The sequence below is a fragment of the Armigeres subalbatus genome, chromosome 2 (genome assembly GCF_024139115.2).
Source record: "Armigeres subalbatus isolate Guangzhou_Male chromosome 2, GZ_Asu_2, whole genome shotgun sequence".
NCBI lineage: Eukaryota > Metazoa > Arthropoda > Insecta > Diptera > Culicidae > Armigeres > Armigeres subalbatus.
Genome location: NC_085140.1, coordinates 276,104,205 through 276,119,739, shown reverse-complemented (window position 1 = coordinate 276,119,739; position 15,535 = coordinate 276,104,205). Strand labels below are relative to the sequence as shown.

Below are 15,535 nucleotides of genomic sequence, written 5' to 3'. Positions count from 1 at the left end.
ACGTCTGGATTGGAAAAAACCAGGTATGATGCTTGTGCTTTGGCCAAACACATTTTACTGAGGAAAAAGTTGAATGAGCGATTGATTCCTTTGAATTCTCTAAGTCGCCAGGTAGGGATGGATTTTTTCTTGTACTACTACAGAAGGGAAAAGCAACCTTAACACAAATTTTAACAAAAATATTTCAGGCTAGTCTATCATTGAGCTACATTCCAACTGTATGGCAGTAAGTTGGAAGCGCATTTCTCCCTGAGGCCAACAAAAAGGATAAAACCTTCCCGAAATCCTTTGGGTCAATAAGTGTATCCTCCATTATGATGAAAACAATGGAAAAAATAATTGGCGAACACATAAAGTGTATGTTTCATATTATCTAAATAAAATTCTCTTAAGCAAATATCAATTTGCGTATCAGGAAGAAAAATCTTCAGTAACAGGTCTTATGCGGTGGTTACTAAATTAGAAATATCTTTTGATGCAAACAAAAAATCACTTGCTGCTTAAATTGATATTGAAGGAGCATTCGACAATGCATCTCATAGTTCAATAACAACTGCAATAACAAAATATGGTTTTGAGCAATGCAATGTTACCTGGATCAATGAAATTTTTAAAAACAAAGTTAGATATCAGCAAACCTGGGTAGCTCATTCATAAATGTTAGAGCTGTGAAAGGGTGCCCACAAGGAGACGTGCTGTCAATTCTGTTGTAATTTTTAATTGTTGAAGATCTTTTCAAAAAACTGGTAGCAAAAGGCTTCAAAATTATCGGCTTTGCTGATGACTTAGTCATAATCATACGAGAAAAATATGATTGTACTATCACTAATAGAATGCAAACAGCAATCAATTACGTCTCATCGTGGAGCGATAGAGAAGGGATGAGCATAAACCCTCTAAAACTACTATTTTACCATTCACACGAAGTTTTAAAATTTGCAAATACCTTGGTGTATATGGGCAACAAATGCTCTATAGATATGCAAAAGAACATTTGGTAAGCAGTGGGGTTTCAAGCCAAAAATGATATATTGGATTTATTTGGCGATTGTGCAGACAAGAATTACCTACGCATCACTGATCTATTGGCCAAAATGAAAGAGGTAAAAGCTCAAAGAATGTTGGAAAAACTTTCAAAACTTTTTCAATGTCTGGCGCAATGAGAAGCACATCAACGAAAGCATTCCCAAGTAACAATTTACATGCTTGTTAGATTTATTTAATTCTTATAGAGGATTTATGACAGCAGTCACCATGGCTAGTTGCTCAGATTCATTGGCGATCTTATTGCTATCAATAAACCTCTAATAAATCTGTTCGAAAAGCTTCAAACGTCAAATGCCGACTGGTTTTGTTAGCAGCTCTACGGTTGTAACGAAGAGCATAATAAGTCCAATTTTCAAAGCTTGATCAAAGCCATAATTTTGGGTCGTAATGTGGTCAAATGAATAACCCCAATAAGAATATTTACATTGCAAAGGGTTTATAACGGTGTTTAATAAGAGCAACATTTTTCTGATCGAAATCTATGATGGCCATATTGGAAATGGAGAACCATCTTCAAGTCAGTGAAATTTATCACTGGAATTTATGATTAGACGGTGTTTTCGCCGCAAAAGACACGTTTTTGGTAAAGGGTATAAAAAACAAACATATCTGGGTGTAATATCAATTAGTTTAGTGAAGATTTACGTTATTGATATTATAATAATTTTAAATTCATTGCCCAAAACTATATTATTTTGCGGGCGCGTAGTGCTTAATCTCATTTTTGCACTAGCTTTCACCATGAAATCGAGCGCGCACCTCATTTCCATGAAAGCACATTGAAAAAAAAATCTTTTAAAAGTATTATTTTGTAGTCGTCCTCATCATGATTTTCATCAACACTTTAGTTTGTTATTATTTGTTTGCAAGATTTTGTTTCTCTTTTTTCAAAGCAAATTTTTAACAGCTGCCGCAGCCAAATTCCCTTTTTTGCGGGCGGCTTGAAACGGATTTTATATACTCTTATAAGAGGTTTATAGTGGTAATCTAGAGAGGGCCACTTGGACATATCTTACTCTTATAGTGGTCATCAGAAGGTAATCCTGTAGTAATGGGTTTTATTGCCAGTTCTTGTAATTCAATCTTGAAAACCATTTCTAGAGCGGAATAAAACTTGAAATGTTACTTGGGTTGGGAGCACTACTCTATTTACTTCCTTTGCATAATTAGAAGCGGAGAAGAGTGCTTTAAGGATAAAAAGATCCGTAAACCTCTTCGAAGGCGATGTGATAGGACACCTGGGTGTTCTAAAAATTATTTGAATAAGCCCCTTAGTGTCGAACAATGAAGATTGAATGGAAAAAATACAAGTTCACCCGACAGTTTGCAGTATTTGATCCAGGTTACTCGAGGCAACAGGGAGGGCCAGACCTTCGACTGGATTATTTGTTATGCGGATGTACAACAATCGAGTTGGAGCAGAAGTAACTGATTCCTACAATGCACTACGCGTCTCCACGCATTTTCCATACCAGAATTCTGTTTCGCCAACGCGTGGTGTGTTGTTCTCAAGGAGCTGCTAGCTAAAAGGCGTTTTGCCTTATGAGTTTTCCGGCAACAAAATATCACCACTTCTTGGAAATGGTCATATTATCAATATGGTTGAGATTTTCTACAATTTCAAGATGGCATAATGCAAAATTTCCATAAACAATTAAAAAAAATCACAAAACAAAAATAAACTAGGACTTTTGAAAGCAAGAATTGCAAATATAAAACAAAAAAAATTCATGAAGAAATCAAAATGTTCCACGAAAAAAATACACAATTTCCATAAATAAATCTATATAGTAATCAACAATTACAATTTTTTCCACAAAATAAATTTTTATTTTTCACAAAAAAATTGAAACTTTCCACGAAAAAAAATCAATAAAAAGCAATAAAAAATATGCAAATTTTCAAACAGAAATATAAAACCCAGATTAATCCACCTAGCGGTGATGGAGCCTTTCTCGTGTGTTATAAAAATAGTATTATAGTATTTTGGCCATATCTCTTGAGCCCATAATCCAATCTGGCCACTTTTCAATGGGAACAAGGATTCCGCGTCGAACGCAATCTCTTGCGAGGCAATCGGTTAAGAATAAGTGCCTGAAAAATGAGTGACACTTTTGCTACAATTTCGTGCGTGGGTGCGCTGCACACGGATACACACACACAGACATCACTCAATTCGGTTAGCTGTATCACTGTGGGCTATGGCTCTCCGGGCCTTCTATAAAAAGTTTGTTTTTGGAGTGAACATGTAGCCTTTACGTATACTTTGTATACAAGAAAGGCGAAAAGCAAAAAAAAATTGAGCATTTTTCTATGGATGACCCCTTCTTTAAAAGCGTCCAAAGCTCATGGAAAACTTTAACAGATTTATTTAAACAATAGTCCAGGCTTGTACCACCTACGAATTGTGCGAATTGCTCAATGCTAATGCTAATGCTAGAAAAATATTTCGTAGATAATTTTGTAATTGTTTCTAGCTAATATTGATTTATGTATAGAAATTTTGTATTTTTTTCCGTGAATTAATTTCTTTTGATTCGCATGTGAAGCAAACGATAAAAGAGAACCATCGACAAAGCTTTGTTTTTGTCGGAGATAATGATGACAAAGATCCGAAATTTTTTGTCAACAACAAAAAAGAAGACAATTTTGTTGCTAACTATTCATCCCGTTATTTTGCATAATCTCTACAGCAAATCTCGGTTTTAAGCTATCATAGTTTCTACTTTTATGAAAATTTTCGAGAATTTCGGAAATGTCAGAGCGTGCAAGCCAAATGATTCTTGTCATATTGTGCTTGGGTTCTGACAAATGCTTGTTGTGAGGTGCGTTTGTCAGTACCAAACACTGTTGACGACAAAGGGTATATTGTTAAGCGTTGCTCGAATATTGATTCCCTGGTCTGCATTACAAAAATTTTCTGTATTCGATAACATACATCCTTTTCTGCCGTGAGCTGGTGGTAGTAGCAAAAAATATATTCACTATAGTGGCGGTGGAGGAAAGTGGAGGAAAGAGTTGGACGACGATTCAACACACGCCGACTGGAAGATGCCACGGTGAAACGGTCCTTCGTTGAAGAACTGGAGACGCGTGCTGCAGATATTCCGGAAGGTGGCAGCGTGGAAGACCAATGGACCGCCATCAAGAATGCCTTTATCGCCACCAGTGAGAACAATCTGGGTGAACTACGCACCCAGAGAAAACAATGGATCACCGATGAGACCTGGAGGAAGATAGAGGAGCGAAGAGAAGCCAAAGCCGCGATAGAGCGATCGAAAACCAGAGGAGCCAAAGTCTTAGCCCGTCAACGATACGCGGCTCTTGAGAAAGAAGTAAAACGCTCATGTCGACGGGACAAGCGAGCGTGGGCAGACTCTCTGGCCGACGAAGGAGAGAGAGCCGCCGCAACCGGGGACATTCGCCTCCTCTACGATATCTCACGAAGCTTAAGCGGGGCGAAGATGAATGCAACGATGCTTGTGAAAGACGCGAATGATCAGTTATTGACCGACCCAACTGACCAGCTAAAACGCTGGTTCGAGCACTTCGAACAACTTTTTCAAGTGCCAGCCAGGCCATCACCACCTCGGCATGATCTGCCTAGGATCCGACGTATAACACGCGTCAATACCCAAGCTCCATCACTGCTAGAGATTCAAACAGCCATCCAAAGCATGAAATCGAATAAAGCCCCAGGGGTCGACCGCATATCAGCCGAGATGCTCAAAGCTGACCCCATGGCATCCGCACAACTACTGCATCGTTTATTTCGTAATATCTGGGACACCGCAACTTTCCCGGTCGACTGGATGCAAAGTATCTTACTGAAGGTACCTATCCATGCCCAAAAAGGGTGACCTGACTGTATGCGATAACTGGCGAGGCATTATGTTGTTGTGTGCCGTTCTCAAAGCTCTGTGCAAAATTATCCTAGCCCGGATTCAGGAGAAGATCGATGCGACTCTCCGTCGGCAGCAGGCCGGATTCCGTGCCGGAAGATCCTGTGTGGACCATATTGTCACGCTCCGAATAATTCTGGAGCAGGTCAACGAATTCCAAGAGTCCCTTTACTTGGTATTCATTGACTATGAAAAAGCTTTCGACCGTCTCAATCACGAGAATATGTGGGGCGCCCTGAGACGCAAGGGGGTTCCTGAGAAAATCATCGGCCTCATCGAATCACAGTACGAGGCCTTTTCGTGTAGAGTGCTGCACAATGGGGTCCTGTCCGACCTTATCCGGGTCGTGGCTGGTGTGAGGCAAGGATGTATTCTATCACCGTTACTGTTCCTCATCGTAATCGATGAGATTCTGGTAGATGCGATTGACCGTGAACCAAACCGCGGGCTGTTATGGAAGCCTATAACCATGGAGCACCTAAACGACTTCGAATTGGCGGATGACGTTGCACTCATCGCGCAACGGCGCTCTGATATGCAGAGTAAGCTCAACGACCTTGCCGAGCGCTCCTCCTCGGCAGGTTTAGTCATCAACGTCAACAAAACCAAATCGTTGGATGTAAACACGGTGACTCCTTCCAGTTTCACAGTAGCCGGGCAACCAGTGGAGAATGTTGAAAGCTTCCAATATCTTGGTAGCCAAATGGCGTCAGACGGCGGTACCAAGATCGACATAGGCGCACGGATCAAGAAAGCAAGGACTGCCTTTGCGAGTTTAAGAAATATATGGAAAAACAGGCAGATAAGTGAACGCACCAAAATACGAATTTTCAACTTTAACGTGAAATCTGTGCTGCTATACGCTAGCGAAACATGGTGTGTATCAGTGCAGAACACTCAACGGCTGCAGGTGTTCATTAACAGATGCCTGCGGTATATAATTCGGGCCTGGTGGCCTCACAATTGGATCTCAAACAACGAGCTCCATCGTCGTTGTCACCAGAGGCCGATAGCAACAGAAATTCGGGATCGGAAGTGGGGCTGGGTCGGCCACACTCTACGTAGGGGCGGAAACGAAATCTGTAAACAAGCATTAGACTGGAACCCAGCGGGACATCGCAGCAGAGGCAGACCCAGAGGCTCATGGCGGCGAAGCCTCAATAAAGAAATAAAAGAAGTCGACCGAAATCTAACCTGGCAACAGGTTAAAGCGATAGCCGGGCAACGCTCAGGATGGAGATCTTTCAAGTCGGCGCTTTGCACCACCGGAGGTGTACAGGATCCATAAGTAAGTAACTATAGTGGCGTCTTCATCAATTTGGCTGTTGTCAGCATAAAGTTATATTGTCTCGCAAGATTCCGACTTTTCTTTTGTAGCGGTTAGTGATTGAACATGCGAATTTTTGAATACAAATCGGTTATTTTATCCTTCAACAATTGTACTAAAGAATTGATATTAAATGATGTACGTTTTCGTTTTGCGAACAAAATACTGCAAGTCAGTCAAAAAGCTGCTGGGTGCGTTTTGGCTAAACCCCGACCACATGATACTAAAATTCTCATTCAACCAAAATATTTTACGTACTATGTCTGAAACTCGATTTGTGCAATTATACAACATGTGAAAGATTGAGTACGAAGAATGTATGGGAAGGAACTAAATCTTTCACATGGACCCTCCTTAGGGTAAAGCCAGAGTAAAAGCGACGGCGCGATGCGACGCGACAGTGCGATTTGACAGTTCATTGACAATAATTGTTAATTGTCGCATCGCATGTCACGTTTACTCTGGCGGGCACCTTAGCCGTGTGGTAAGATGCGTGGCTACAAAGCAAAACCATGCTGAGGGTGGCTGGGTTCGATTCCCGGTGCCGGTCTAGGCAATTTTTGGCTTGGAAATTGTCTCGACCGGGCATTGAAAGCGTGAGTGAAGCGTACGAGCTTTGATCTAATTCAATCAGAGCATTCTACGCCAGTGAGTGAGCAGCTCAAAAGGATACCAAACAACGACCATGAGTGATCGTTGCTGCGTAAATAACACTGGCATACAAGTATCATCGTGTTAGCCTCATGATATACGAATGCAGAAATGAGAACTTGCCTTAGAAACCTCGCAGTTAATAACCGTGGAAGTGCTTAATGAACACTAAGCTGTTAGGCGGCAATGTCCCAGTGGGGGATGTAATGCCAATGAAGAAAAATAAAAAATCTTTCACATGTGCAATTTCACAAATCGAGTTTCTGACACAGTACTTAATTTCTTTAATTGTATTGATATTTATGGTAGTTCACGTTGGCCGTTGGTCGTTTTGCCGAAAGAGTCATTTGTTCGAAAGCGTCGTTTGGCCGAAAGGGTAATTAGGTTGAAAGGGTCGTTTGACCGATTTGACCGAAAAAGTCATTTGGCCGAAAGAATCATTTGTTCGAATGCGTCGTTTGGCCGAAGGGGTCGTTTGGCCGAAAGGGTCATTTGACCTGAAGGGTTATTAGGTCGAAAGGGTCATTTGACCGAAAAAGTTATTTGGCCGAAAGAGTCATTTGTTCGAAAGGGTCGTTTGGCCGAAAGGGTCATTTGGACTTAAGGGTCATTTGATCGAAAAAGTCATTTGGCCGAAAGAGTCATTTGGCCGAAAGTGTTATTTGTCCGAAAGGGTCGTTTGACCGAAAGGGTAGTTTGGTCGATAGGGCCATTTGGCCGAACAGGTTATTTGCCCGAATAGGACATTTGGCCGAATAGGTCATTTGAAAAGTGAGAAATTAGGAGTGAGAAGAGATACGTCTCACTACTCACTTCTCATTTCTCACTGCTCACTGTAAAAAGTGAGAAGCGCAAAATAAGTAGTTAGACGTCTCATTACTCACTTCGCGCTTCTATTTTTTCACAGTGAGAAGTGAGAAATGAGGAGTGAGAAGTGAGGCCTCACTTCACGTTTCTCTGAGGAATGATAATTGAGACATCTTTCTTTTCTTCTCATTTCTCACTTTTCAAATGACCTATTTGGCCATATGACCTATTCGGCCAAATGTCTTTATCGGCCAAAAGACCCTTTCGTCCAAATTACCCTTTCGGCCAAATGACCATTTCCGCCAAATAACCCTTTCGGTCAAACGGTATTCGGCCAAACGGCCCTTCCCTATTCGGCCAAATGTCCTTTTCGGTCATATGTCCTATTTGGTTGGATAACTCTTTCAGACAAATGACTTTCGGCCAGATGGGTTTTGGCCTAATGGTTTGTTCGTCAACAGATCTGGCGATGTCAACATATTGTTAGAGATTATCCATGAAAATGTGAATACAACACCACGACGTCTAAGAAATATTTGATTTGATGAGGAATGCCAGCGAGTCACGGCCGAGAAAAACGCTGCCAAGCGTCAGATGCTTGTGACAGGTGACCGTTGCAATAGAGAACGGTACAATATAACGATGGCAGAAGAGGAACTTATCCACTGTAGAAAGAAAAGCCAGCATGAAGAGTGTGTGGTAGCTGAAGCGAAGGAGAACATAGATAGAAACGATAGGTGGCGTTTTTACGTGACCGTCAATGGCGCGCAGTATAAAACTGCTCAAGAACTAGCCACGTGCAATGATCGAGAGGGGAATTTGCTGTCAGAATATTAGTTTAACGGTGAAAACGAAGGCGTAAAGAGAGTAGGATAGACATAGTCGGCGATCAAGCTGTGGAACCACTGAAGCTGTATGTGGGTAAGAAGGCTCTAAATGAGCTATGAACAGCAAAGTTGCTGGGAAGGTAGAGATCCTTCCCTAGCAGCACAATTCACGTTGATTTGGTTGAAATAACTCATATATGACCAAATTTAGTCGTATATGAGTAAAATAGACTGATTTACAACATGTGTGTTGCTCGGGTTATCAAATCTGGAATTGAGGAGCCGCATCAATAGATCCACCACATCTGGCTGGCTGGATGACCTAATACGCCGGATTTATTGGAAAGGACACTGACTAGAGTGTCCAAACTATAGAGGGACCACGCTTCTGAACTCGGCGTACACAAATCTTTCGTTTATTCTGTTTAACATACCTAGAATGCTTGAAAAATCCTTCGTCGGCGAATACCAGGCAGGTTTCCGTGAGGGCCGATCAACGATGGATCAGATGTTTAGATGGATGAACCTTGATAAATTGCTTGTGTAAAACTTACAGACTCATTATTCGTTCATTGATTTCAAAGTAGCGTACGATTCAGTGTAAAGAAATGAGTTGTGGCAGATAATGTCTGAACATGGTTTCCCGGCGAAACTGATTAGGCTGATACGTGCAACGCTCGATGGCTCGAAATCAAGTATTCGGATTGCAGACGTAGTGCCAACCTCGTTTGTGACCTTAGAAGGATTGAAGCAGGGTAATGCGATTTTGAATTTATTGCTCAATACTGCACCCGAGGGCGCGGTTAGGAGATCCGGCGTGCAGATTAACTGCACTACCATCACATAATTGCATATGCTTCTGCGCTAAGTGGACGACATCGGCCCAATTGGAATCGATTGCAGGGCAGTAGTGGTGGCTTTTGTCCCACTGAATAAGGAAACGGTGACAATAGGTATAACCATTAACTCTTCGAAGACAAAGTACATGGTTGCGGATAGAGATAGAGGTAGATCTATAAGTGGTGTTGAGGTAGTGTTTAAACCTTGAAGCGCTTGTGACATGTGACAATGGCGTTTCCCGGGAATAAAAGATGTATTTCTGCAGTGAATAGGGCCTTCTACGGATTACGTAACCAGCTTAGGTCCCAGAACATGCAGACGGGAACGAAATTTGTGCGAATGTAGAAAAAAGAGTAGTGAAAACAATTTTCAACAAGATCTGAATTTAGGCCGGCGACTTTGTGGAGAGCACGCTGCATGCGGTGAAATCGGATCTGGGGACCTTAAAAGTTCGGGAAAAATTGGAGAGAGACATTGCCAAAGACCGATGATTATGGAGCTCTACAATACGCCAGACAAAGGTATAGCGACACTGTATCCAACCAGATATCCAGTTTAGGTACTTGAACAATATTTAAACGCCTATAAAAACTATTGCCTAACCGACGACGGGGAGTTCGATTCTCGCTCCGAAGTAGAGTGCAAAGGAAATGGAAATGGTAGAAACTCTTCATTTTTGGCATGTGAACTAAGAATACATTCAAGAATACTAAAAAGAATACTAAGTTCATAGACCATTCAATTTTCAGCATTCTTTTATTTTATTTCAGGCAACCTTTCAATTTTCAATTATTCTATTAAAACTGTTGATAAAAAAGCAACACCTCTATTTTTTATATTTTCTATCTTTCAGTAACAATGATGATGCGATTTTAATTCAGATTTTCTAGCCATTACTATTCTAAATAGCAGAAGAAATATCAAAAAGAGAACTAAAAACTTTAAAAATGATATTTCTCCCTCATATTCTTTCATCATCTCATGTTTTAATGTTTTTGTTTTTAATGTTTTTTGTATTTTGGCTGGTTCAAATCACGAGTTTTCGAACGTTCTTTAATTGTTGTAATGATGTATGCAAGTGCAAATTTTACACGAATGATTCTTTGCAATTACGACGTCTTTCTTGGAAGCAATATATTTATTTAGTTTATTTTGAAACAATTCAAGCATAGAACACTGCTGGGGGAACCAGTGACGTGTTTCTATCTGTTTCAGATTCACATTAGATAAAAATTCGAGAAAAAATTAATCCAAATCACTACTGATTTTACTCTGAATACACTTTTTCACCAAACGACCAATTTGCATTGCCCAATTAGATGACGAAACACCTAATACACAAATAGCCAATATTGTTTTCCTTTTGGTTGCATTTTTGCAAACATACAGCCCACAGTGCATAATGGATTGATCCGCTACGTGTGAACGAACGCAAGAACTGTTAACAGCATAGACCGCCAACTTTCTTCTGACCGTTCTCCACTCCCACTCCACACCACTCGGCATACTCGCTGCCGGGGAATTTAATCTTTTTATTACGCTTCCCCTCGTTTGTGTGTGACCACCGTGTAGTATCTTTAAATACTGTTTTTTTTGCGCTTTACACCACTTGAAGGAAGGAAAAGTTACACTTTTTTGCTCTTCATGTTCCACGGTCTGCATCCAGCCAGCTGGACCCCGATTATAACGGTTTGTTTTGATTCGATTTCACTTGGTCACTTGCGGTGTCGCCTAGCGACACTATAACAGTATCAGGTCCACAAAACAGTTCAGTCCACAATGCTTCAGTCCAGTTGGCGAAATCCGACACACGATGAAAGAGCGTGGGCCACTGATCTTCTTCCCTGTCGCGCGAACCACATTCCGATTCCCGGGGGAACCTCATCCCATCTATTCGGTAATCGGCTCCGGTGACTTACCTTAAAATTATAACACTTGTTCTTCGGAATTCTTCCGCGGTACGAAGTTTCTCCGGTTAGGCAAAGTAGGTTCACGACACAAACAATTCGACACTCGCTGATATCCTCTGGACTTAGGTGGCCAGGAGAGATCAGTACGCTTCGGCAGTTGGAAAGATGACTGAATGGAAAAACGTTCTGGTATCGGTTTATAGCTGGCCTAAATGTGGCCCCGAACGAGACGGCGGCGGCGACGACGACGATGATGGTGATGACAATGACGATGACGATCGCGGCAACGATTGTGGGACCCCCTTTTTCGACCGACGACGACTACGACGATGACGATCGGAACGAACGACGACAGCAATAACAACTGAGCCGGACTTGGTCGATGCCTCAATGAATAGTGTCGTGGGCCACAAGCAAGCACTGCGCTGATGGGTGGTTGGGTGGTTGAGAGCTTCTACTACTGGTTCGGACCTCTGTGGATTCGATCGCATGCAGCAATATGTGGAGGTGCCGAGGCTTGTAGCATGGTGAAAGAGAATATAAAAATAATGTTGAGAGCGAGAGAGTCTGTTTAGCAAATATGAGCTTTCCCAGAGAGCTTGCGTAGCAAACATTACTGGACAGTATTTTTGCACAACAATGCTCGAAAAAGAAACAGGCGTTTTATGAATTATCTATGTGCATTTTGATTGTTATTTTAATTTCTTCACTTATCATAGATAAAGGTGGTACATAGTCTCACCAAGTATTATTACTTTTCCTATGCTACACAGGAACTGTATTGGGACGAAACAGTATATAAAAAAATAGTTAGCTTTAAGGATTTTAATATCTTGTAAGCCAGTTGGCGTCGGACAGCTTTTGCAAGTTTACGAAACAGTTGGAGATCTGAGAAGATTAGATAAGTTAATTCGTTGAAAAAATCTAATATTGACTAGGTGAGACTAGGTGTGCATCATAAGAGATCATGCAGAAGCTCATCAACCGATGTCTACGTTTTATTATTCGGACCTGGTGGCCTCACAACTAGATCTCCGACGACGATACATCACAAATTGACATCAATAGAAATTCGAGTGCGTAAATGGAGGAGGGTCGGCCACACATTGCAAAAGAGCGGAGACGAAATCAACAAGCAAGCGTTGGATTGGAATCCGACAGGACACCGCAGGAGATATAAATCCAAGAAGGGCTCGTAGCAACGAAGAATCAACAAAAAGTAGGGGAGAACAGTCCAATATGCATCACTTTTTTCGCCACTATAAATAAAAATACCGAACCATTCCAACAGATGCAAAATTTACAAAACTAGCTATATTTCACTAGCTAGCTCCCATTTAAAATAACAAGGTTTAGGTTTTATATAAAACAACAACCTTTATTCTGCGATTCAGCGTAATCAAGTCTTCTAGACCAGCGGTTCTCAACCTGGGGTACATGTACCCCTGGGGGTACCTTCGCTGGGCCCAGGGGGTACCTCGGACAAAAATGCGTAATGGCGGATGAATTACAATTTTTATCAAAACTTATTGATAAAGTTTTGATAATTTTGTATCTTTTTATTTCAAAACTTTGTCTTATACATAATATGCATGGCGATCAGTAAAACATGGTCTATTGAATCCTGCCCTCCACAACCAGTACAATGAATGAAGGGCTGCATGACAAAAGATCAAAAGGGGAAAACCTCGAACGATCAAATTTTAAAAATCTTCTTTGTAATCTACCCCATCAAAACAGAATGTTGAATAATATGTTAAGAATATGTCTCTTGGCTAAAATCTAGAGTCTGCAGATTCGGAAGCCTCCATTTGAGGGACATGAAATTTTTTTCCCGAAAAGCTCAGTTGCTTCGTTGCAAGAGAATTGGAAGCATCCTTCTACGCTTTTCGGAAGCCTCCTTCCAAGCAGCTCGCAGGACTCCTTTCAAGAGGTTCGGAAGCCTTTTTTCAAAGTTTCGGAAGCCTCCTTTCAAGAGGCCGGGAAGCATTCTTTCAAGTGACCCGGAAGCCTCATTTTAAGAGGTACGAAAACTTTATATCAAGAGGCCCGGAAGCCTTCTTTTAAATTTTTGCAATACATTTTTTTGCTCCCTTTAAAAGCTTCGGAAACAGGTATTCAGTTTAATGATCAATTAGCGGGATAAAAAAATATTTTCTCCATTTTTAAACATACAAGGTTGTATGTGAAAACTTAACCCTGAAAAACTTTGTCGAGAGACGCCAAATTCGTAATTTCATTATTTTTGGAGATATGTTACGTTTTATGCCGACAATTCCTTAAAAATGTTTTTTTCATTGAAACTTTTTTATTATAATTTCTACATTTTTGCATGTTTTATGATGTTCTAGATAATATTGAAATACGTCATTAAGTAACTGTTGCGACTTAAAAACTTGGAAAATAAAAAAAATTATAACAGTCTCGTATGGATTTTTCAGTCATATTTGACATAACTGCAACTTGACAAGGGGCAAATTGTGGCAGACAATCTCATACGCATTTCAAAGTACAAGCGGATGTAAGGTATGTTTAATCAAAAACCATTTCATACTGTTCAAAGCAGAAATCAATCTTCGGCATTTTGCCATTATTCTTGTGGGACTGCAAGGCCTTAACATCATGCCAGGTTGTTTTGATCATAACTTCATGCAAATATGCTCTCACTGGTATGCAAAATTTTATAAACCTTTAATTTTTGCACAAAAAGTTTAGTTCAAAGAAGCTCATGAAACAATGCACCATGCGTCTCCATATGCCTGTATGCTTATCTTATATTCAGGGCTGCCCAACGTACGGCCCGCGGGCCAGATGCGGCCCTCGGCTCCATTTTTTGTGGCCCGCGGCATGTAAGAAAAATAACCTCATGATCAGCCCGCCAGCTTTTCCACCTGGCTCCAGAAATTTTTTTGTTATTTATTATTCAATATGTAAGTTTTGAAGCATTTGAATTTGAAAAGAAATTCGTTTTTACATATTTAGAAATGATTGCATAAGTGAAGAGCGGACTTAGTAGTCATATGGCTACTGCTTCTGCTTCATACGCAGGAGGTCGTGGGTTCAATCCCAGGTACGTTCGTTCCATTCTCCTACTTTGTATCTTTCTCTATATTTCTCATGTTCTAGCAATCGCTAGCACTGGAAATGGAATTCCATACCGTTTCTATTACTATTCCTATACCTTCAACTTGAGTATTCTAACAGTAATCTGCTAGAATTGGAAATGAACTATAGAGCTCGTTTCCTACATCCAATTATAAATTAAATTTCATCAGTTGCTTTCTCCTATCTATCACATTGGCAGCTCGTTAACCAAGACGGACCTCTGCCTCTCGAACCTAACCCAAACATTCCAACAAATTCCACATGAACTCGTGGCAAGCGCAGAGGTATATTCGGCTTGCAGTGGGCGCGTGATTGCACCATCATTTCCTCCCCCTTCCCTACATTGACTTGCATTTTGACGTGGTAGGCGCCAGTATGACCTAACAAATTAGATCACCAGTACTTGTACATTGAAGATGTGTGCTGGTTCCCTGTGCAAGAACAGCTGATCTGGTCATAATAGAGTAGCAACTACGAGCAGTCAATCAAGCTCAAGCTCAAGCTCAAGCAATTAGAAATGATTGCATAAGTAACCCCAAGACACAAAAAGTTGATGTGGATATCGCGTTTTCAATAAAGATTGGTCAAAGTAGTTTATGTTGACAATTCTGAGCAAGGAAAAGGAATCACATATGAATAGCGATATTTCCCTGCCATTCCACATTCACCAAAAGATTCGATATGCGATAACGATCAATATTCCTCAAGTATAAGACAATCCACTTTATCAACGTTGGGGAACTCATCCCCCACCAATTTTAAACTATGTTGACGGAAATAAAAGCCGAATGCGAAGATTTGCTGTATTATTGCGAATTTCATTGACTAAGCCTTGGCACCATCTTCGAGAGATTTGATTCTTTTCGAAAAGAAAATAGCCTTATTTCTACAAGATAAAAGAAAACCACTGCCCAAGCAGAAAGATCCTGGATAAATGAGTGACTTATTGGCTTTTCTAGCAGATATCGTCAAACATATCAATGATTTGAAATCTGGTATATTTCTCTCATCTTGTTGAAAAAAGTGCATGCAAGTCTGTTCAATATGCTAGAAAAGTAACGAAATTTCCATTTTTTAACATCCGGTTAGCGGTGTGAATAGATCAAATCGATCCCAAAT

General features: G+C 40.7%; 1 protein-coding gene across 1 annotated transcript in view; it reads right to left on the bottom strand.

The window, feature by feature from the left end:
* Positions 1-11,686, bottom strand: part of LOC134212279 (L-selectin) — a 90,736-nt gene extending 79,050 nt beyond the window's left edge. The window contains exon 1 of the mRNA XM_062689984.1: positions 11,321-11,686. The gene's annotated coding sequence lies outside the window, so the exon portion shown is untranslated. The remainder of the gene's footprint in view (positions 1-11,320) is intronic.
* Between the last annotated feature and the right edge of the window lie 3,849 nt (positions 11,687-15,535).